The sequence below is a fragment of the Salvelinus alpinus genome, chromosome 1 (assembly GCF_045679555.1).
Source record: "Salvelinus alpinus chromosome 1, SLU_Salpinus.1, whole genome shotgun sequence".
In the NCBI taxonomy this organism is placed as follows: Eukaryota; Metazoa; Chordata; class Actinopteri; order Salmoniformes; family Salmonidae; genus Salvelinus; species Salvelinus alpinus.
Window position 1 is genome coordinate 7713160 of NC_092086.1, and position 26123 is coordinate 7739282.

Genomic DNA, 26123 nt, shown 5'->3' on the forward strand with positions numbered 1-26123 from the left:
GATGGGATACAGCCTGGATTCTTAGTGTGTTCTTCTGAACTAGATTTTCTTCATGTCATGTTTCTTTACATTTACATTACATTTAAGTCATTTATATTATTGTGTTGGTGTAGGCAATATCACATGCAGTTATTGTGATGGTATAGAATATATTACATGGAGTTATTGTGATGGTGTAGAATATATTACATGGAGTTATTGTGATGGTGTAGAATATATTACATGGGGTTATTGTGATGGTGTATAATATATTACATGGGGTTATTGTGATGGTGTAGAATAGTTTACATGGAGTTATTGTGATGGTGTAGAATATATTACATGGAGTTATTCTGATGGTGTAGAATATATTACATGGAGTTATTGTGATGGTGTAGAATATATTACATGGAGTTATTGTGATGGTGTAGAATATATTACATGGAGTTATTCTGATGGTGTAGAATATATTACATGGAGTTATTGTGATGGTGTAGAATATATTACATGGAGTTATTGTGATGGTGTAGAATATATTACATGGAGTTATTGTGATGGTGTAGAATATATTACATGGAGTTATTGTGATGGTGTAGAATATATTACATGGAGTTATTGTGATGGTGTAGAATATATTACATGGAGTTATTGTGATGGTGTAGAATATATTACATGGAGTTATTGTGATGGTGTAGAATATATTACATGGAGTTATTGTGATGGTGTAGAATATATTACATGGAGTTATTGTGATGGTGTAGAATATATTACATGGAGTTATTGTGATGGTGTAGAATATATTACATGGAGTTATTGTGATGGTGTAGAATATATTACATGGAGTTATTGTGATGGTGTAGAATATATTACATGGAGTTATTGTGATGGTGTAGAATATATTACATGGAGTTATTGTGATGGTGTAGAATATATTACATGGAGTTATTGTGATGGTGTAGAATATATTACATGGAGTTATTGTGATGGTGTAGAATATATTACATGGAGTTATTGTGATGGTGTAGAATATATTACATGGAGTTATTAGACTTTTTAAAATATAGATGTTCCAAAGGTCTGTATCAGTGGCTTGTAGCCTGTGAGTGGAATACAGGAGATGCTTAATGTGTTGATGTTAATTAAGGGTCAATTACCATGAGACTGTCAGTTATCAGCAAGACAATCACCGGCTGACAAAATGTCATGACCGACACGGCTCTAGGTGACATCAATAAGGGATCATAGCTTTCACCAGGATTCACCTGGTCAGTCTATGTCATGGAATAAACAGGTATTCCTAATGTTTTGTACACAGTGTATATCATGTGTATATAATAAACACACTGGAACTGAGAAGGGAAGGGAAGGGAAGGGGGAGGGCAGCCAGGAAGAGAGGGGAAAAGAACGACAGATTTGTGTTGAGTTTGTAGGTGAACAAAACATGAAAAATACGTAGGCCCTTAAATGATGTGTACTCAAATATTATGTAATGTAATTATCTCACATTAGCTGGTAGAACTGAGAAAATTAAATGAATCATAGAGGTCTTATAACTAATTCCATTCTACAGGTCCATTGTTCTACAGAACTGATATGGCAGGTGAAATCCTGAGGGAAATCCATCCAGGAAGTGGGATATTTTTGATGTGGGTACTTTTCTGTTGAAAGCCTATACAGTATGTATTTGGACCCAAATTGCTGTTCCTATGGTTTCCACTAGATGTCAACAGTCTTTAGACATTGTTTCAGGCTTGTAGTCTGAATAATGAGGAAGAATGAGTCCATTCTTTCAGTGGACTCCAGAATGAACCAGAGCTGTTTTGAGCGCGTGACCCGATTGTGCGCCGTTCATTATTTTTCCTTTCTATTGAAGACCCTATTGTCCGGTTGAAATATTATCCATTATTTAGACAATAGACAACCTGAGGATGAATTATAAACATCGTTTGACATGTTTCAATTAACTTTACCGGTACTATTAGGATGTATTCGTCTGCATGTCGTGACCACCTTTGAGCCAGTGGATTACTGAACAAAACGCGCCAATAATTCAGAGTTTTTGGGACATAAAGAGGAACTTTTTCGAACAAAAAGTTTGAATTTGGCACCTGTCCATAATTAACTGGCTGTGCTCCATGCCACAGTCTGAAGGCTTGTTCATTTAGCTGACAATATATGCTTTTAAGTCCTATGCCATTATGTTATATTATATTATTTTATCGTCAGAAAAATATAATTGAATTTAGCAGAATAAAATAGAAAGGACATTTTTCTAATTCTGGAGCAAGTGTTCAGATGAAGTGTCTATGTTGAGCATAAAAGTTATTATTTTAAACAGTTATTTGACAACTTTAATTGTGAATGATACAAACTTTAGTAAAGCCAATTCTAAAGTGTAGTTTTACCAGGACATCTACTGAGGCATTTCAACAGTGATACAGCAACAGGAAGTCAGGGTAACATGCACTTAAACACATCCCCTACATTCATCTAGAAATATAACAGACTTTATTCAATAATTTTTTACTTCAAAAAATAAATGTGGAGTTTATTCTCAAAATTTTGCCACTTTATTCTCAAAATATTGCCACTTTTTAAAGCACTATCAAAAATGTTTGACTTCATTGTCAAAATTACATTTCGAGTTAATTCTTAAAACATTGTCATTATATTTTCATAATATTGTCACTTTCTTCACATATTGTAACTTTTTAAAGTCCTATCATGCAAAGAATTAAAATCCAAGTTCCACTGCCTTTCCCTGTTAATTTATAATTCTCTACACGTGGGACTAATACTCCTCTGGAGCTTAGAATATCTTATCAAAATACACTGCTCAAAAAAATAAAGGGAACACTTAAACAACACAATGTAACTCCAAGTCAATCACACTTCTGTGAAATCAAACTGTCCACTTAGGAAGCAAAACTGATAGACAATACATTTCACATGCTGTTGTGCAAATGGAATAGACAACAGGTGGAAATTATAGGCAATTAGCAAGACACCCCCAATAAAGGAGTGGTTCTGCAGGTGGTGACCACAGACCACTTCTCAGTTCCTATGCTTCCTGGCTGATGTTTTGGTCACTTTTGAATGCTGGCGGTGCTTTCACTCTAGTGGTAGCATGAGACGGAGTCTACAACCCACACAAGTGGCTCAGGTAGTGCAGCTCATCCAGGATGGCACATCAATGCGAGCTGTGACAAGAAGGTTTGCTGTGTCTGTCAGCATAGTGTCCAGAGCATTGAGGCGCTACCAGGAGACAGGCCAGTACATCAGGAGACGTGGAGGAGGCCGTAGGAGGGCAACAACCCAGCAGCAGGACCGCTACCTCCGCCTTTGTGCAAGGAGGAGCACTTCCAGAGCCCTGCAAAATGACCTCCAGCAGGCCACAAATGTGCATGTGTCTGCTCAAACGGTCAGAAACAGACTCCATGAGGGTGGTATGAGGGCCCGACGTCCACAGGTGGGGGTTGTGCTTACAGCCCAACACCGTGCAGGACGTTTGGCATTTGCCAGAGAATACCAAGATTAGCAAATTCACACTGAGCACATGTGACAGACGTGACAGAGTCTGGAGACGCCGTGGAGAACGTTCTGCTGCCTGCAACATCCTCCAGCATGACCGGTTTGGCGGTGGGTCAGTCATGGTGTGGGGTGGCATTTCTTTGGGGGGCCGCACAGCCCTCCATGTGCTCGCCAGAGGTAGCCTGACCGCCATTAGGTACCGAAATGAGATCCTCAGACCCCTTGTGAGACCATATGCTGGTGCGGTTGGACCTGTGTTCCTCCTAATGCAAGACAATGCTAGACCTCATGTGGCTGGAGTGTGTCAGCAGTTCCTGCAAGAGGAAGGCATTGATGCTATGGACTGGCCCGCCCGTTCCTCAGACCTGAATCCAATTGAGCACATCTGGGACATCATGTCTCGCTCCATCCACCAACGCCACGTTGCACCACAGACTGTCCAGGAGTTGGCATATGCTTTAGTCCAGGTCTGGGAGGAGATCCCTCAGGAGACCATCCGCCACCTCATCAGGAGCATGCCCAGGCGTTGTAGGGAGGTCATACAGGCACGTGGAGGCCACACACACTACTGAGCCTCATTTTGACTTGTTTTAAGGACATTACATCAAAGTTGGATCAGCCTGTAGTGTGGTTTTCCACTTTAATTTTGAGTGTGACTCCAAATCCAGACCTCCATGGGTTGATAAATTTGATTTCCATTGATAATTTTTGTGTGATTTTGTTGTCAGCACATTCAGCTATGTAAAGAAGAAAGTATTTAATAAGAATATTTCATTCATTCAGATCTAGGATGTGTTATTTTAGTGTTCCCTTTATTTTTTTGAGCAGTGTATATATGGGCTGCATGATGCATAACAAGAGATTACCATGACTCAAAAGACTTGTGGAATTTGACTGCGGTCATTACTCATGACTGCCGGTGTGGCAGTAATACAGTCACCACAACAGCCAATGTAACAGTACAACTTTACGTCGTCCCCTCGCCCCGACACGGGCGCGAACCAGGGAACCTCTGCACACATCAACAACGGTTGCCCACGAAGCGTCGTTACCCATCGCTCCACAAAGGCCGCGGCCCAACACAGGCCCAAAATAAGTTAAGCTACCCCAGTATCCCCTTGACCTTTTTGAATTGCAAAACTAAAGAGATACACCAGACAAGACACAGAGACAGCAACAGAAGAATAGGATGTGATGGAGAGAGACACCAGACAAGACACAGAGACAGCAACAGAAGAATAGGATATGATGGAGAGAGACACCAGACAAGACACAGAGACAGCAACAAAAGAATAGGTGATGGAGAGAGACACCAGACAAGACACAGAGACAGCAACAGAAGAATAGGATACGATGGAGAGAGACACCAGACAAGACACAGAGACAGCAACAGAAGAATAGGATACAATGGAGAGAGACACCAGACAAGACACAGAGACAGCAACAGAAGAATAGGATACGATGGAGAGAGAAAGTTTGGCTCATTGGACAGGTCAGAGTCTGTTTGAAGATGTTGAGGGTATTTGGCAAAACACTGGTGTTGTATTCATGGGTTTAGCTGGAAATTCCTTCCCGGACCACCGTACTGGCTATGGGCTAAACCACCAATGTCTTCAAATCCTAGGGGAGGGAGGAGCTGCTACCCCTGGGGAGAGATGAGCTGCTACCCCTGGAGAGAGAGGAGCTGCAACCAGTTGAGACTGCGACCCTGCTCGGGAAGAGCTTAACGATTGGTGATTGTTGGGGCACGTTTGTCAGGAGCTTCAGTGATGAAGACTGTTCAACTTGCTGATGTTTCACAATATGCCATGTCTCAGTCACCAGGTCTCAACACAATAGAACACCACCATCAACAAAACACCACATGATGGAATTTCTTGTGGAAGAATGGTGTCACATCCCTCCAATAGAGTTCCAGACAGTTGTAGAATGTATGCCAAGGCACATTGTAAGAGCTGTAAAGAGAGAGGGAGGGGAGAGAGAACAGGCAGAACCTGATATGTAAATGAGCAGAGCACAAGGAAGTATCTTTCGACGACCGAATGATCATTCCAGACTCTGTTTCTATTGAGAGATAAAAGGTAAGACGACGATTGTGTGTTAATATAGTTGATGATAGTGTTATGTGTATTCATATAGTTGATGATATTGTAATGTGTATTCATATAGTTGATGATATTGTAATGTGTATTCATATAGTTGATGATATTGTTATGTGTATTCATATAGTTGATGATATTGTTATGTGTATTCATATAGTTGATGATATTGTTATGTGTATTCATATAGTTGATGATATTGTTATGTGTATTCATATAGTTGATGATATTGTTATGTGTATTCATATAGTTGATGATATTGTTATGTGTATTCATATAGTTGATGATATTGTTATGTGTATTCATATAGTTGATGATATTGTTATGTGTATTCATATAGTTGATGATATTGTTATATGTATTCATATAGTTGATGATATTGTTATGTGTATTCATATAGTTGATGATAGTGTTATGTGTATTCATATAGTTGATGATATTGTAATGTGTATTCATATAGTTGATGATATTGTAATGTGTATTCATATAGTTAATGATATTGTTATGTGTATTCATATAGATAATGATATTGTTATGTGTATTCATATAGTTGATGATATTGTTATGTGTATTCATATAGTTGATGATATTGTTATGTGTATTCATATAGTTGATGATATTGTTATGTGTATTCATATAGTTGATGATATTTTTGGTGGACAGTGTTATAATAGTCCTACTCTCCTTAAAATGTATTTGATATAAATTAGATGCGTGGGGTGAATTCGTTCTGTGCACATCTGTGTGTCCCAGGGTGATCGCTCCTACACTATCTAGAATGAAATCAAATCAAATTTAATTGGTCAGATACACATTGTTTGCAGACATTATTGCGAGTGTAGCAAAATGCTTGTGCTTCTAGATCCGACAATGCAGCAGTATCTAACAGTTCAAATCTAACAATTCCACAACAAAACCTAATACAGGAATCGGATAAGAATATATGAATATAAATATGTGGATGAGCAGTGTCAGAGCGGCTAATATGTAATAGATAATATAGAATAGATAGTGTAGAATAGAGTATACATCATATACATATGAGATTAATAATGTAGGATATGTAAACATTATTAAAGTAGCATTATTAAAGTGACTAGTGTTCCATTTATTAAAGTGGCCAATGATATCAAGTCTGTAGGTAGACAGCTGCCTCTCTGTGCTATTCATGGCTGTTTAACAGTCTGATGGCCTTGAGATACAAACTGTTTTTCAGTCTCTCGGTCTCAACTTTGATGCACCTGTACTGACCTCGCCTTCTGGATGATAGCGGGGTGAACAGGCAGTGGCTCAGATGGTTGATGTCCTTGATGATCTTTATGGCCTTCCTGTGACATCGGGTGCTGTAGGTGTCCTGGAGGTAGTTTGCCCCCGGTGATACGTTCTGCAGACCGCACTACCCTCTGGAGAGCCCTGTGGTTGTGGGCGGTGCAGTTGCCGTACCAGGCGGTGATACAGCCCGACAGGATGCTCTCAGTTGTGCATTTGTAAAAGTTTGTGAGGGTTTCTAGATGACAGGACACATTTTTTTCAGCATCCTGAGGTTGAAGAGGCGCTGTTGAGCCTTCTTCACCACACTGTCTGTGTGGGTGGACCAATTGAGTTAGTCTGTGATGTGTTCATTGAGGAACTTAAAATGTTCCACCTACTCCACTGCTGTCCCGTCGATGTGGATAGTGGGGTTCTCCTTCTGCTGTTTCCTGAAGTCCACGATCATCTCTTTTGTTTTGCTGACATTGAGTGAGAGGTTATTTTCCTGAAACCACACTCCGAGAGCCCTCACCTCCTCCCTGTAGGCCGTCTCGTCGCTGTTGGTAATCAAGCCTACCACTGTTGTGTCGTCTGCAAACTTGATGATTGAGTTGGAGGCGTGCGTGGCCACTCAGTCGTGGGTGAACAGGGAGTACAGGAGGGGGCTGAGAACGAACCCTTGTGGGGCCCCAGTGTTCAGGATCAGCGGAGTGGAGATGTTGTTTCCTACCTCCACCAGAGGGCAGCCCGACAGGAAGTCCAGCACCCAAATGCACAGGGTGGGGTCGAGGCTTAATGATGGCCTAAGGCTTACTGATGAGCTGAAAGGGTTCTAAGTTTGTTTTATTCACTGCTTTAGCACACTCCGCCAACCCTGATGTCCTAGCCGTGTCTGAATCCTGGCTTAGGAAGGACATAAAACATCCAGAAATTTCCATCCCCAACTACAACATTTTCTGACAAGATAGAACTGTCAAAGGGGGCAGCGTTGCAATCTACTGCAGAGATAGCCTACAGAGTTCTGTATTACTATCCAGGTCTGTGCCCAAACAATTTGAGCTTCAGTGGAGGTAAACCTAGGCATTGAGTGACGATGAGAGAGCTTTTGTCTCCAGAGGCACCAGTTAAGCCAGGTGAGGTCACCCCATGTGTGGGTGGTGGAACAAAAGGGCTATCTAAAACATATTGGGCAGGGCTGGGGGTTCTCCAGTGAAATAAGACAAAAATCACGAACCAGAACAGCAATAGACAAAGCATATTGACATTAGGGAGAGGCATGTTTGGCCATGTGATCATAAGGGTCCAATGAGTAGCAATGGATGAGTCGGGGAGCTGATTCAGTAGTCGCTACTACGCTAGGCAAGCTGGAGGCACGGCGATTCAGACAGCTAGCGGGCCTGGGCTGGCAGATGGGCCTCCGGCGATGTCAGGCTAACTGGTGCTTTCTTTAGCCAGGAGTAGCCACTCAGATTGCAGCTAGCTAGCTGAGATGATCCGGTGTAAAAGTTCAGATCTTGAAGTAGGAATCCGGAGATGTGGTAGAGAAAAAGCAGTTCAATATGCTCTGGGTTGAAATCGCGCTGTGCAGACTGGTATGTGAGCTGAGGCTGGCTGATGTCCGAGTTAACAGTGAGGACCACTAGCGGTGGCTAACTGATGACTAGCTAGTAGCTAGTTAGCTGTCTAGCTTCTGATGGGGTATCCGGTTTTGGAGTATAAAAATAGCAGATCCTTACCACATTGGGTGAAGCGGGTTGCAGGAGAGTATATTAAGTTCATAGATGAAAAGTGAGATTAAAATATATACGGAAAAAAAATGAGGGGAAACGATATTTACACGGGACAAGACAAAACACACGTCTGACTGCTACGCCATCTTGGTTCTGAGTAGTTGAAGCACCTGACTTGATTTTGTAGGAGACAGTGTGAGCCAGGGTACAATTCCCATCATATCAATAGGGTTAACTGTATTTATACTGATTCTGGGTTAACTATATGCTTTCCACCTGGCTACCTCTACCCCGGTCAACAGCCCTGCACCCCCCACAGCAACTCGCCCAAGCCTCCCCATTTCTCCTTCACCCAAATCCAGATATCTGATGTTCTGAAAGAGCTGCAAAATCTGGAACCCTACAAATCAGCCAGGCTAGACAATCTGGACCCTCTCTTTCTAAAATTATCTGCCAAAATTGTTGCAACCCCTATTACTAGCCTGTTCAACCACTCTTTCGTATCATCTGAGATCCCCCAAAGATTGGGCAGCTGCTATGGTCATCCCCCTCTTCAAAGGGGGAGACACTCTTGACCCAAACTGTTACAGACCTATATCTATCCTACCCTGCTTTTCTAAAGTCTTCGAAAGCCAAGTTAACAAACAGATCACCGACCATTTCGAATCCCACCGTACCTTCTCCGCTATGCAATCTGGTTTCAGAGCTGGTCATGGGTGCACCTCAGCCACGCTAGAGGTCCTAAACAATATCATAACCGCCATCAATAAAAGACAATACTGTGCAGCTGTATTCATCAACCTGACCAAGGCTTTCAACTCTGTCAATCACCACATTCTTATTGGCAGACTCAAACGCCTTGGTTTCTCAAATGACTGCCTTGCCTGGTTCACCAACTACTTCTCAGATAGAGTTCTGTTTGACAAATTGGAGGGGCTGTTGTCCGGATCTCTGCAGTCACTATGTGGGTGCCACAGGGTTCAATTCTCGGGCCGACTCTCTTTTCTGCATACATCAATGATGTCGCTCTTGCTGCTGGTGATTCTCTGATCCACCTCTACTCAGACGACACCATTCTGTATACATTCTGTATACATCTGGCCCTTCTTTGGACTCTGTGTAAACTAACCTCCAGACGAGCTTCAATCTCATAAAACTCTCCTTCCGTGGCCTCCAACTGCTCTTAAACGCTAGTAAAACTAAATGCATGCTCTTCAACCGATCGCTGCACACATCTGCCCGCCCGTCCAGCATCACTACTCTGGACGGTTCCGACCTAGAATATGTGGATATCTACAAATACCTAGGTGTCTGGTTAGACTATAAACTCTCCTTCCAGACTCACATTAAGCATCTCCAATCTAAAATTAAATCCAGAATCTGCTTCCTTTTTCGCAACAAAGCATCCTTCACTCATGCTGCCAAACACACCCTCGTAAAACTGACTATCCTACCGATCCTTGACTTCGGCGATGTCATTTACAAAATAGCCTCCAACACTCTACTCTACAAATTGGATGCAGTCTATCACAGTGCCATCCGTTTTGTCACCAAAGCCCTATATAATACCCACCACTGCGACCTGTACGCACTCGTTTGCTTGCCCTCGCTTCATACTCATCGCCAAACCCACTGGCTCCAGGTCATCTACAAGTCTCTGCTAGGTAAAACCCCACCTTATCCCAGCTCACTGGTCACCATAGCAGCACCCACCCGTAGGACGCGCTCCAGCAGGTATATTTCACTGGTCACCCCCAAAGCCAATTCCTCCTTTGGCCGCCTTTCATTCCAGTTCTCTGCTGCCAATGACTGGAACAAACTGCAAAAATCTCTGAAGCTGGAGACTCATAACTCCCTCACTAGCTTTAAGCACCAGCTTTCAGAGCAGCTCACAGAATACTGCACCTGTACATAGCCCACCTGTAAATAGCCCATCCAACTACCTCATCCCCATACTGTTATTTATTTATTTTTCTCCTTTGCACCCCAGTATCTCTACTTGCACATTCATCTTCTGCACATCTATCACTCCAGTGTTTAATTTGCTATATTGTAATTACTTCACCACTATGGCCTATTTATTTATTTATCTTACCTCATTTGCATATCTACTTTTTATTTTTCAAACTGTATATTTTTCAACTGTATTATTGACTGTATTTTTGTTTATTCCATGTGTAACTCTGTGATGTTGTTTGTGTCGCACTGCTTTGCTTTATCTTGGCCAGGTCTCAGTTGTAAATGAGAACTTGTTCTCAACTTGCCTACCTGATTAAATAAAGGTGAAATAAAATAAATAACAAATATTTATACTGATACTGGGTTAACCCTGTTTATACTGATACTGGGTTAACACTATGTATACTGATACTGGGTTAACCCTGTTTATACTGATACTGGGTTTACCCTGTTTATACTGATACTGGGTTAACACTATGTATACTGATACTGGGTTAACCCTGTTTATACTGATACTGGGTTAACCCTATTTATACTGATACTGGGTTAACCCTATTTATACTGATACTGGGTTAACCCTGTTTATACTGATACTGGGTTAACACTATGTATACTGATACTGGGTTAACCCTGTTTATACTGATACTGGGTTAACCCTATTTATACTGATACTGGGTTAACCCTATTTATACTGATACTGGGTTAACCCTGTTTATACTGATACTGGGTTAACCCTATTTATACTGATACTGGGTTAACCCTGTTTATACTGATACTGGGTTAACACTATGTATACTGATACTGGGTTAACCCTGTTTATACTGATACTGGGTTAACCCTATTTATACTGATACTGGGTTAACACTATTTATACTGATACGTGGTTAACCCTGTTTATACTGATACTGGGTTAACCCTATTAATACTGATACTGGGTTAACCCTATTGATACTGATACTGGGTTAACACTGTTTATACTGATACTGGGTTAAAACTATTTATACTGATACTGGGTTAACCCTATTTATACTGATACTGGGTTAACACTATTTATACTGATACTGGGTTAACCCTGTTTATACTGATACTGGGTTAACACTATTTATACTGATACTGGGTTAACCCTGTTTATACTGATACTGGGTTAACACTATTTATACTGATACTGGGTTAACCCTGTTTACACTGATACTGGGTTAACCCTATTTATACTGATACTGGGTTAACACTATTTATACTGATACTGGGTTAACACTAGTTATACTGATACTGGGTTAACCCTGTTTATACTGATACTGGGTTAACACTATTTATACTGATACTGGGTTAACCCTGTTTACACTGATACTGGGTTAACCCTATTTATACTGATACTGGGTTAACCCTATTTATACTGATACTGGGTTAACCCTGTTTACACTGATACTGGGTTAACCCTATTTATACTGATACTGGGTTAACACTATTTATACTGATACTGGGTTAACACTAGTTATACTGATACTGGGTTAACCCTGTTTATACTGATACTGGGTTAACACTATTTATACTGATACTGGGTTAACCCTGTTTACACTGATACTGGGTTAACCCTATTTATACTGATACTGGGTTAACCCTATTTATACTGATACTGGGTTAACACTATGTATACTGATACTGGGTTAACCCTATTTATACTGATACTGGGTTAACACTATGTATACTGATACTGGGTTAACCCTGTTTACACTGATACTGGGTTAACCCTATTTATACTGATACTGGGTTAACACTATGTATACTGATACTGGGTTAACCCTGTTTACACTGATACTGGGTTAACCCTATTTATACTGATACTGGGTTAACACTATGTATACTGATACTGGGTTAACCCTGTTTACACTGATACTGGGTTAACCCTATTTATACTGATACTGGGTTAACACTATGTATACTGATACTGGGTTAACCCTGTTTATACTGATACTGGGTTAACCCTATGTATACTGATACTGGGTTAACCCTGTTTATACTGATACTGGGTTAACACTATTTATACTGATACTGGGTTAACACTATTTATACTGATACTGGGTTAACCCTATTTATACTGATACTGGGTTAACCCTATTTATACTGATACTGGGTTAACACTATTTATACTGATACTGGGTTAACCCTATTTATACTGATACTGGGTTAACCCTATTTATACTGATACTGGGTTAACACTATTGATACTGATACTGGGTTAACCCTATTTATACTGATACTGGGTTAACCCTATTTATACTGATACTGGGTTAACCCTATTTATACTGATACTGGGTTAACCCTATTTATACTGATACTGGGTTAACCCTATGTATACTGATACTGGGTTAACCCTGTTTATACTGATACTGGGTTAACACTATTTATACTGATACTGGGTTAACACTATTTATACTGATACTGGGTTAACCCTATTTATACTGATACTGGGTTAACCCTATTTATACTGATACTGGGTTAACCCTATTTATACTGATACTGGGTTAACCCTATTTATACTGATACTGGGTTAACCCTATGTATACTGATACTGGGTTAACCCTGTTTATACTGATACTGGGTTAACACTATTTATACTGATACTGGGTTAACACTATTTATACTGATACTGGGTTAACCCTATTTATACTGATACTGGGTTAACCCTATTTATACTGATACTGGGTTAACACTATTTATACTGATACTGGGTTAACCCTATTTATACTGATACTGGGTTAACCCTATTTATACTGATACTGGGTTAACACTATTGATACTGATACTGGGTTAACCCTATTTATACTGATACTGGGTTAACCCTATTTATACTGATACTGGGTTAACCCTATTTATACTGATACTGGGTTAACCCTATTTATACTGATACTGGGTTAACACTATTTATACTGATACTGGGTTAACTCTATTTATACTGATACTGGGTTAACACTATTTATACTGATACTGGGTTAACCCTATTTATACTGATACTGGGTTAACACTATTTATACTGATACTGGGTTAACCCTATTTATACTGATACTGGGTTAACACTATTGATACTGATACTGGGTTAACCCTATTTATACTGATACTGGGTTAACCCTATTTATACTGATACTGGGTTAACCCTATTGATACTGATACTGGGTTAACCCTATTGACATGGATACTGGGTTAACACTATTTATACTGATACTGGGTTAACCCTATTTATACTGATACTGGGTTAACACTATTTATACTGATACTGGGTTAACCCTATTTATACTGATACTGGGTTAACACTATTGATACTGATACTGGGTTAACCCTATTTATACTGATACTGGGTTAACCCTATTTATACTGATACTGGGTTAACACTATTTATACTGATACTGGGTTAACACTGTTTATACTGATACTGGGTTAACACTATTTATACTGATACTGGGTTAACCCTATTTATACTGATACTGGGTTAACACTATTGATACTGATACTGGGTTAACCCTATTTATACTGATACTGGGTTAACCCTATTTATACTGATACTGGGTTAACACTATTTATACTGATACTGGGTTAACACTATTTATACTGATACTGGGTTAACCCTATTTATACTGATACTGGGTTAACACTATTAAAACTGATACTGGGTTAACACTATTTATACTGATACTGGGTTAACACTAGTTATACTGATACTGGGTTAACCCTGTTTATACTGATACTGGGTTAACACTATTTATACTGATACTGGGTTAACCCTGTTTACACTGATACTGGGTTAACCCTATTTATACTGATACTGGGTTAACCCTATTTATACTGATACTGGGTTAACACTATGTATACTGATACTGGGTTAACCCTATTTATACTGATACTGGGTTAACACTATGTATACTGATACTGGGTTAACCCTGTTTACACTGATACTGGGTTAACCCTATTTATACTGATACTGGGTTAACACTATGTATACTGATACTGGGTTAACCCTGTTTACACTGATACTGGGTTAACCCTATTTATACTGATACTGGGTTAACACTATGTATACTGATACTGGGTTAACCCTGTTTACACTGATACTGGGTTAACCCTATTTATACTGATACTGGGTTAACACTATGTATACTGATACTGGGTTAACCCTGTTTATACTGATACTGGGTTAACCCTATGTATACTGATACTGGGTTAACCCTGTTTATACTGATACTGGGTTAACACTATTTATACTGATACTGGGTTAACACTATTTATACTGATACTGGGTTAACCCTATTTATACTGATACTGGGTTAACCCTATTTATACTGATACTGGGTTAACACTATTTATACTGATACTGGGTTAACCCTATTTATACTGATACTGGGTTAACCCTATTTATACTGATACTGGGTTAACACTATTGATACTGATACTGGGTTAACCCTATTTATACTGATACTGGGTTAACCCTATTTATACTGATACTGGGTTAACCCTATTTATACTGATACTGGGTTAACCCTATTTATACTGATACTGGGTTAACCCTATGTATACTGATACTGGGTTAACCCTGTTTATACTGATACTGGGTTAACACTATTTATACTGATACTGGGTTAACACTATTTATACTGATACTGGGTTAACCCTATTTATACTGATACTGGGTTAACCCTATTTATACTGATACTGGGTTAACCCTATTTATACTGATACTGGGTTAACCCTATTTATACTGATACTGGGTTAACCCTATGTATACTGATACTGGGTTAACCCTGTTTATACTGATACTGGGTTAACACTATTTATACTGATACTGGGTTAACACTATTTATACTGATACTGGGTTAACCCTATTTATACTGATACTGGGTTAACCCTATTTATACTGATACTGGGTTAACACTATTTATACTGATACTGGGTTAACCCTATTTATACTGATACTGGGTTAACCCTATTTATACTGATACTGGGTTAACACTATTGATACTGATACTGGGTTAACCCTATTTATACTGATACTGGGTTAACCCTATTTATACTGATACTGGGTTAACCCTATTTATACTGATACTGGGTTAACCCTATTTATACTGATACTGGGTTAACACTATTTATACTGATACTGGGTTAACTCTATTTATACTGATACTGGGTTAACACTATTTATACTGATACTGGGTTAACCCTATTTATACTGATACTGGGTTAACACTATTTATACTGATACTGGGTTAACCCTATTTATACTGATACTGGGTTAACACTATTGATACTGATACTGGGTTAACCCTATTTATACTGATACTGGGTTAACCCTATTTATACTGATACTGGGTTAACCCTATTTATACTGATACTGGGTTAACCCTATTTATACTGATACTGGGTTAACACTATTTATACTGATACTGGGTTAACTCTATTTATACTGATACTGGGTTAACACTATTTATACTGATACTGGGTTAACCCTATTTATACTGATACTGGGTTAACACTATTGATACTGATACTGGGTTAACCCTATTTATACTGATACTGGGTTAACCCTATTTATACTGATACTGGGTTAACACTATTTATACTGATACTGGGTTAACACTGTTTATACTGATACTGGGTTAACACTATTTATACTGATACTGGGTTAACCCTATTTATACTGATACTGGGTTAACACTATTGATACTGATACTGGGTTAACCCTATTTATACTGATACTGGGTTAACCCTATTTATACTGATACTGGGTTAACCCTATTTATACTGATACTGGGTTAACACTATTTATACTGATACTGGGTTAACACTATTGCTGCGACGCATCGGATGTTTTCCTTTTTCTCCAGCGACCTGGGTTCACTGCCCTGCTGTTTGCTTCACTATTAATATCATAGACTACCTGTTGAACAAAGAGACACAATAATATGAGGGGAAGTATTTTTGTATAATATCAGTAAATGTTGATTTAGAGTTGTCTTCTGGGTTCAGCCTTGTAGCTGCCTTTATCAATTTGGTGAAATGTAACAAATGACATCACAATGACATGTCCTCAGAGTTGGGAGATAACCAGTCCCAGTCTCAGAGTTGGGAGATAACCAGTCCCAGTCTCAGAGTTGGGAGATAACCAGTCCCTCTGTCAGAGTTGGGAGATAACCAGTCCCAGGGAGATAACCAGTCCCAGTCTCAGAGTTGGGAGATAACCAGTCCCTCTCTCAGAGTTGGGAGATAACCAGTCCCTGTCTCAGACTTGGGAGATAACCAGTCCCTGTCTCAGAGTTGGGAGATAACCGGTCCCTGTCTCAGAGTTGGGAGATAACCAGTCCCAGTCTCAGAGTTGGGAGATAACCAGTCCCTGTCTCAGAGTTGGGAGATAACTAGTCCATGTCTCAGAGTTGGGAGATATCCAGTCCATGTCTCAGAGTTGGGAGATAACCAGTCCATGTCTCAGAGTTGGGAGATAACCAGTCCTAGTCTCAGAGTTGGGAAATAATCAGTCCCTCTCTCATAGTTGGGAGATAACCAGTCCCAGTCTCATAGTTTGGAGATAACCAGTCCCAGTCTCAGAGCTGGGAGATAACCAGTCCATGTCTCAGAGTTGGGAGATAACCAGTCCCAGTCTCAGAGTTGGGAGATAACCAGTCTCAGAGTTGGGAGATAACCAGTCCCAGGAAGATAACCAGTCCCAGTCTCAGAGTTGGGAGATAACCCGTCCCTCTCTCAGAGTTGGGAGATAACCAGTCGCTGTCTCAGAGTTGGGAGATAACCAGTCCCTGTCTCAGAGTTGGGAGATAACCAGTCCCTGTCTCAGAGTTGGGAGATAACCAGTCCCAGTCTCAGAGTTGGGAGATAACTAGTCCATGTCTCAGAGTTGGGAGATAACTAGTCCATGTCTCAGAGTTGGGAGATATCCAGTCCATGTCTCAGAGTTGGGAGATATCCAGTCCATGTCTCAGAGTTGGGAGATATCCAGTCCATGTCTCAGAGTTGGGAGATAACCAGTCCTAGTCTCAGAGTTGGGAGATAATCAGTCCCTCTCTCATAGTTGGGAGATAACCAGTCCCAGTCTCATAGTTGGGAGATAACCAGTCCCAGTCTCAGAGCTGGGAGATAACCAGTCCCTGTCTCAGAGTTGGGAGATAACCAGTCCCAGTCTCAGAGTTGGGAGATAACCAGTCCCTGTCTCAGAGTTGGGAGATAACCAGTCCCTGTCTCAGAGTTGGGAGATAACCAGTCCCAGTCTCAGAGTTGGGAGATAACCAGTCCCTGTCTCAGAGTTGGGAGATAACCAGTCCCTGTCTCAGAGTTGGGAGATAACCAGTCCCTGTCTCAGAGTTGGGAGATAACCAATCCCTGTCTCAGAGTTGGGAGATAACCAGTCCCTGTCTCAGAGTTGGGAGATGACCAGTCCCTGTCACAGAGTTGGGAGATAACCAATCCCTGTCTCAAAGTTGGGAGATAGCCAGTCCCAGTCTCAGAGTTGGGAGATAACCAGTCCCAGTTTAAATCACCATGACAACCATTTCATTATTTCTCCAGAGCAGCAAGGGAATCTAGAGACTCAACCTTTGCAGAATCACAATCACCTTTATTCACCAAGTACATTTACACATACAGATGTAGGATCTTAATTTGAGTCAGTTTACTACAGCAGGAAAATATTCCTGCAGCAACAGGAAATGTAAATTATTATGTGAATTATGTGAATTATGTAAAACGTAATAAAATGTATGCACTCTACTGTAAGTCGCTCTGGATAAGAGCGTCTGCTAAATGACTAAAATGTAAAATGTAAATGTAATTATACTTAATGGACATTTTTGTAGTGGTTCATACATTTTTTGTAAGGATAACTCAAGTCTGATTTTTCTTAGTCGAAATTACAATTTTCAGAATCCTTTTAAAGCTATAAGAGAATGAAGAGTGGCTATACACATATACAGAACAGTGGCTATACAGTTGATATACAGTACAGTGGATATACAGTTGATATACAGTACAGTTGATATACAGTTGATATACAGTACAGTTGATATACAGTTGATATACAGTACAGTTGATATACAGTACAGTTGATATACAGTACAGTGGATATACAGTTGATATACAGTACAGTTGATATACAGTTGATATACAGTACAGTGGATATACAGTTGATATACAGTACAGTTGATATACAGTACAGTTGATATACAGTACAGTGGATATACAGTACAGTGGATATACAGTTGATATACAGTACAGTGGCTATACAGTTGATATACAGTACAGTGGATATACAGTTGATATACAGTACAGTGGCTATACAGTTGATATACAGTACAGTGGATATACAGTTGATATACAGTACAGTGGCTATACAGTTGATAAACAGTACAGTGGCTATACAGTTGATATACAGTACAGTGGATATACAGTTGATATACAGTACAGTGGCTATACAGTTCATATACAGTACAGTGGCTATACAGTTGATAAACAGTACAGTGGCTATACAGTTGATAAACAGTACAGTGGCTATACAGTTGATAAACAGTACAGTGGATATACAGTTGATATACAGTACAGTGGCTATACAGTTCATATACAGTACAGTGGCTATACAGTTGATAAACAGTACAGTGGCTATACAGTTGATAAACAGTACAGTGGCTATACAGTTGATAAACAGTACAGTGGATATACAGTTGATATACAGTACAGTGGCTATACAGTTGATATACAGTACAGTGGCTATACAGTTGATATACAGTACAGTGGCTATACAGTTGATAAACAGTACAGTGGCTATACAGTTGATATACAGTACAGTGGATATACAGGTGATATACAGTACAGTGGATATACAGTACAGTGGATATACAGTTGATATACAGTACAGTCGATATACAGTTGATATACAGTACAGTGGATATACAGTTGATATACAGTACAGTGGATATACAGTTGATATACAGTACAGTGGATATACAGTACAGTGGATATACAGTACAGTGGATATACAGTTGATATACAGTACAGTGGATATACAGTTGATATACAGTACAGTGGATATACAGTACAGTGGATATACAGTACAGTGGATATACAGTTGATATACAGTACAGTGGCTATACAGTGGATATACAGTACAGTTGATATACAGTACAGTGGATATACAGGTACAGTGGAAACACAGTTGATATACAGTACAGTGGATATACAGTTGATATACAGTACAGTGGATATACAGTACAGTGGATATACAGTTTATATACAGTACAGTGGATATACAGCTGATATACAGTACAGTGGATATACAGTACAGTGGATATACAGTTGATATACAGTACAGTGGATATACAGCTGATATACAGTACAGCTGATATACAGTACAGTGGATATACAGTACAGTGGATATACAGTACAGTGGATATACAGTTGATATACAGTACAGTGGATATACAGCTGATATACAGTACAGCTGATATACAGTACAGTGGATATACAGTACAGTTGATATACAGTACAGGGGATACACAGCTGATAAACAATGGATGTCCACATTTACAGTATCAGTATAAATATATCTAAGAGAGATGAACAGAGATATAATGCAGTATAGTTCAGTTATTTAGAGTTCAGTTTAGAGATGCTTGATGTGGTGTGCAGCGTAGAGTGCATAGTCCTTTAGTCTCTATGGGCCAGGTGGCCAGTTGGTGAGGGCCACAGCATAGTCCTTTAGTCTCTATGGGCCAGATGGCCAGTTGGTAAGGGCCACAGCATAGTCCTTTAGTCTCTATGGGCCAGATGGGCAGTTGGTGAGGGCCACAGCATAGTCCATTAGTCTCTATGGGCCAGATGGCCAGTTGGTGAGGGCCACAGCATAGTCCTTTAGTCTCTATGGGCCAGGTGGCCAGTTGGTGAGGGCCACAGCATAGTCCTTTAGTCTCTATGGGCCAGGTGGCCAGTTGGTGAGGGCCACAGCATAGTCTTCTAGTCTCTATGGGCCAGATGGGCAGTTGGTGAGGGCCACAGCATAGTCCTTTAGTCTCTATGGGCCAGGTGGCCAGTTGGTGAGGGCCACAGCATAGTCCTTTAGTCTCTATGGACCAGGTGGCCAGTTGGTGAGGGCCACAGCATAGTCCTTTAGTCTCTATGGACCAGAGGACCAGTTGGTGAGGGCAACAGCATAGTCCTTTAGTCTCTATGGGCCAGATGGCCAGTTGGTGAGGGCCACAGCATAGTCCTTTAGTCTCTATGGGCCAGATGACCAGTTGGTGAGGGCCACAGCATAGTCCCTTAGTCTCTATGGGCCAGGTGACCAGTTGGTGAGGGACACAGCATAGTCCTTTAGTCTCTATGGGCCAGATGGCCAGTTGGTGAGGGCCACAGCATAGTCATTTAGTCTCTATGGGCCAGATGGCCAGTTGGTGAAGGCCACAGCATAGCCCTTTAGTCTCTATGGGCCAGGTGGCCAGTTGGTGAGGGCCACAGCATAGTCCTTTAGTCTCTATGGACCAGATGGCCAGTTGGTGAGGGCCACAGCAAGGGGAAAGAAACTGTTCAGATGGGGGTCTATAACATCCAATCACAGAGGTTTACAGCAGCTGACAGTTGTAACATTATTGATAATATCTCAAACTGCCTTATTCAGATAAAGACAATCTCTGTAAAGATGTAGGATCTTAATTTGATCAACCTGTTGCAGGAAAACTAAAATGTGTACTGTATTTGAGTTTGTTTAAGCTTTAAAAAAGGTTTCTGAAGATGATAATTTCCACTTTTCCATTTCAAAATTGTTAATAAATTATAATCCACGTAATAATTCAAATGTCCTGTTTCTGCAGGATTATTTTCCTGCTGTAGCAAACTGGCTCAAATGAAGATCCAACATCTGTAGCAATATACCTCTCTCTAATGTATATGGCTCTATCAGGATATATATACCTCTCTCTAATGTATATGACTATATCAGGATATATCTACCTCTCTCTAATGTATATGGCTCTATCAGGATATATATACCTCTCTCTAATGTATATGACTCTATCAGGATATATATACCTCTCTCTAATGTATATGACTATATCAGGATATATATACCGCTCTCTAATGTATATGACTATATCAGGATATATATACCTCTCTCTAATGTATATGGCTCTATCAGGATATATATACCTCTCTCTAATATATATGACTATATCAGGATATATATACCTCTCTCTAATGTACATGACTATATCAGGATATTTATACCTCTACTGTATATGGCTATATCAGGATATATATACCTCTCTCTAATGTATTTGACTATATCAGGATATATATACCTCTCTCTAATATATATGGCTCTATCAGGATATATATACCTCTCTCTAATGTATATGGCTCTATCAGGATATATATACCTCTCTCTAATGTATATGACTCTATCAGGATATATATATACCTGTCTCTAATGTATATGACTCTATCAGGATATATATACCTCTCTCTAATGTATATGACTATATCAGGATATATACCTCTCTCTAATGTATATGACTCTATCAGGATATATATACCTCTCTCTAATGTATATGGCTCTATCAGGATATATATACCTCTCTCTAATATATATGACTATATCAGGATATATATACCTCTCTCTAATGTACATGACTATATCAGGATATTTATACCTCTACTGTATATGGCTATATCAGGATATATATACCTCTCTCTAATGTATTTGACTATATCAGGATATATATACCTCTCTCTAATATATATGGCTCTATCAGGATATATATACCTCTCTCTAATGTATATGGCTCTATCAGGATATATATACCTCTCTCTAATGTATATGGCTATATCAGGATATATATACCTCTCTCTACTGTGCATGGCTCTATCAGGATATATATACCTCTCTCTGATGTATATGACTATATCAGGATATATATACCTCTCTCTAATGTATATGACTCTATCAGGATATATATATACACCTGTCTCTAATGTATATGACTATATCAGGATATATAGACCTCTCTCTAATGTATATGGCTCTATCAGGATATATATACCTCTCTCTAATGTATATGGCTCTATCAGGATATATATACCTCTCTCTAATGTAAATGGCTATATCAGGATATATATACCTCTCTCTAATGTATATGACTATATCAGGATATATATACCTCTCTCTAATGTATATGACTATATCAGGATATATACCTCTCTCTAATGTATATGACTCTATCAGGATATATATATACCTCTCTCTAATGTATATGACTATATCAGGATATATATACCTCTCTCTAATGTATATGACTATATCAGGATATATATACCTGTCTCTAATGTATATGACTCTATCACGATATATATACCTCTCTCTAATGTATATGACTATATCAGGATATATATACCTCTCTCTAATGTATATGACTATATCAGGATATATATACCTGTCTCTAATCTATATGACTCTATCAGGATATATATACCTGTCTCTAATGTATATGACTCTATCAGGATATATATACCTCTCTCTAATGTATATGGCTCTATCAGGATATATATACCTCTCTCTAATGTATATGACTCTATCAGGATATATATACCTCTCTCTAATGTATATGGCTATATCAGGATATATATACCTCTCTCTAATGTATATGGCTCTATCAGGATATATATACCTCTCTCTAATGTATATGGCTCTATCAGGATATATATACCTCTCTCTAATGTATATGACTCTATCAGGATATATATATACCTGTCTCTAATGTATATGACTCTATCAGGATATATATACCTCTCTCTAATGTATATGACTATATCAGGATATATACCTCTCTCTAATGTATATGACTCTATCAGGATATATATATACCTCTCTCTAATGTATATGACTATATCAGGATATATATACCTCTCTCTAATGTATATGGCTATATCAGGATATATATACCTCTCTCTAATGTATATGGCTCTATCAGGATATATATACCTCTCTCTAATGTATATGGCTCTATCAGGATATATATTCCTCTCTCTAATGTATATGGCTCTATCAGGATATATATACCTCTCTCTAATGTATATGGCTATATCAGGATATATATACCTCTCTCTAATGTATATGGCTCTATCAGGATATATATACCTCTCTCTACTGTGCATGGCTCTATCAGGATATATATACCTCTCTCTGATGTGTATGACTATATCAGGATATATATACCTCTCTCTAATGTATATGACTCTATCAGGATATATATATACCTGTCTCTAATGTATATGACTATATCAGGATATATAGACCTCTCTCTAATGTATATGGCTCTATCAGGATATATATACCTCTCTCTAATGTATATGGCTCTATCAGGATATATATACCTCTCTCTAATGTAAATGGCTATATCAGGATATATATACCTCTCTCTAATGTATATGACTATATCAGGATATATATACCTCTCTCTAATGTATATGGCTCTATCAGGATATATATACCTCTCTCTAATGTATATGACTCTATCAGGATATATATATACCTGTCTCTAATGTATATGACTCTATCAGGATATATATACCTCTCTCTAATGTATATGACTATATCAGGATATATACCTCTCTCTAATGTATATGACTCTATCAGGATATATATATACCTCTCTCTAATGTATATGACTATATCAGGATATATATACCTCTCTCTAATGTATATGACTATATCAGGATATATATACCTGTCTCTAATGTATATGACTCTATCACGATATATATACCTCTCTCTAATGTATATGACTATATCAGGATATATATACCTCTCTCTAATGTATATGACTATATCAGGATATATATACCTGTCTCTAATCTATATGACTCTATCAGGATATATATACCTGTCTCTAATGTATATGACTCTATCAGGATATATATACCTCTCTCTAATGTATATGGCTCTATCAGGATATATATACCTCTCTCTAATGTATATGGCTCTATCAGGATATATATACCTCTCTCTAATGTATATGGCTATATCAGGATATATATACCTCTCTCTAATGTATATGGCTCTATCAGGATATATATACCTCTCTCTAATGTATATGGCTCTATCAGGATATATATACCTCTCTCTAATGTATATGACTCTATCAGGATATATATATACCTGTCTCTAATGTATATGACTCTATCAGGATATATATACCTCTCTCTAATGTATATGACTATATCAGGATATATACCTCTCTCTAATGTATATGACTCTATCAGGATATATATATACCTCTCTCTAATGTATATGACTATATCAGGATATATATACCTCTCTCTAATGTATATGGCTATATCAGGATATATATACCTCTCTCTAATGTATATGGCTCTATCAGGATATATATACCTCTCTCTAATGTATATGGCTCTATCAGGATATATATTCCTCTCTCTAATGTATATGGCTCTATCAGGATATATATACCTCTCTCTAATGTATATGGCTATATCAGGATATATATACCTCTCTCTAATGTATATGGCTCTATCAGGATATATATACCTCTCTCTAATGTATATGGCTCTATCAGGATATATATACCTCTCTCTAATGTATATGGTTCTATCAGGATTCACTTTTGACCATTTGACATCTTGTATTTACTGTTGTTTAGGCTGGTTGAATGAGTTGTCTATGAAAGCTACTTCATCTGCCAGAAAACAGGCGGCTGCACCAGTGACTGTAAGTTATGTGATTTCCTCATATGAAATTAAAAGTATGTTTGTAGCCTACGCAGTTACAAAATGGCTGTTGAAACTGTGGCACATATTTTCTCGTTAACATTAAATAAATGTGTTGGTATGTAGGAAAGACGGGCAGACTCTCGTACTGTAGGTCTAGGCTACCTACAAACTATTATAAGGTTAGGTCGACGTCAGACATTCAATAGTCAGAGTAGGTTGGAGCTATGATCACTTATCATGCTGACAAACCTGATGGTCTCTGTGAACTGATCTGAACAGGTTTAGGCTGGTCATCTATGATATGTAGGTTATATATAGTACATTCTCTGTCCTGCTACTGGTAGGACTATAACATTATGTGAACTGACCTGAACAGGTTTAGGCTGGTCATCTATGATATGTAGGTTATATACAGTACATTCTCTGTCCTGCTACTGGTAGGACTATAACATTATGTGAACTGATCTGAACAGGTTTAGACTGATCATCTATGATATGTAGGTTATATACAGTACATTCTCTGTCCTGCTACTGGTAGGACTATAACATTATGTGAACTGATCTGAACAGGTTTAGACTGATCATCTATGATATGTAGGTTATATACAGTACATTCTCTGTCCTGCTACTGGTAGGACTATAACATTATGTGAACTGACCTGAACAGGTTTAGACTGGTCATCTATGATATGTAGGTTATAGCTGAGGTATAGACCTTGATCTGCATATCACTAACAAACTGCTATTATACATTATAACCTAGGCTACTTTACATAATATAACATCTACATATCACTAACAACCCACTACT

At 38.8% G+C, this 26123-nt stretch overlaps 1 protein-coding gene across 5 annotated transcripts in view; it reads left to right on the forward strand.

Annotated features, from left to right (window-relative positions):
• Positions 1-5235: 5235 nt before the first annotated feature.
• Positions 5236-26123, forward strand: part of LOC139531770 (NLR family CARD domain-containing protein 3-like) — a 393069-nt gene continuing 372181 nt past the window's right edge. For 4 of the 5 annotated variants that reach the window (XR_011666558.1, XR_011666608.1, XR_011666646.1 and 1 more), the window contains exons 1-2: positions 5250-5591; positions 25243-25310. The gene's annotated coding sequence lies outside the window, so the exon portion shown is untranslated. Of the gene's footprint in view, positions 5592-25242; positions 25311-26123 lie in introns of all 5 variants that reach the window. The other variant, XM_071331099.1, reaches the window with a different exon arrangement.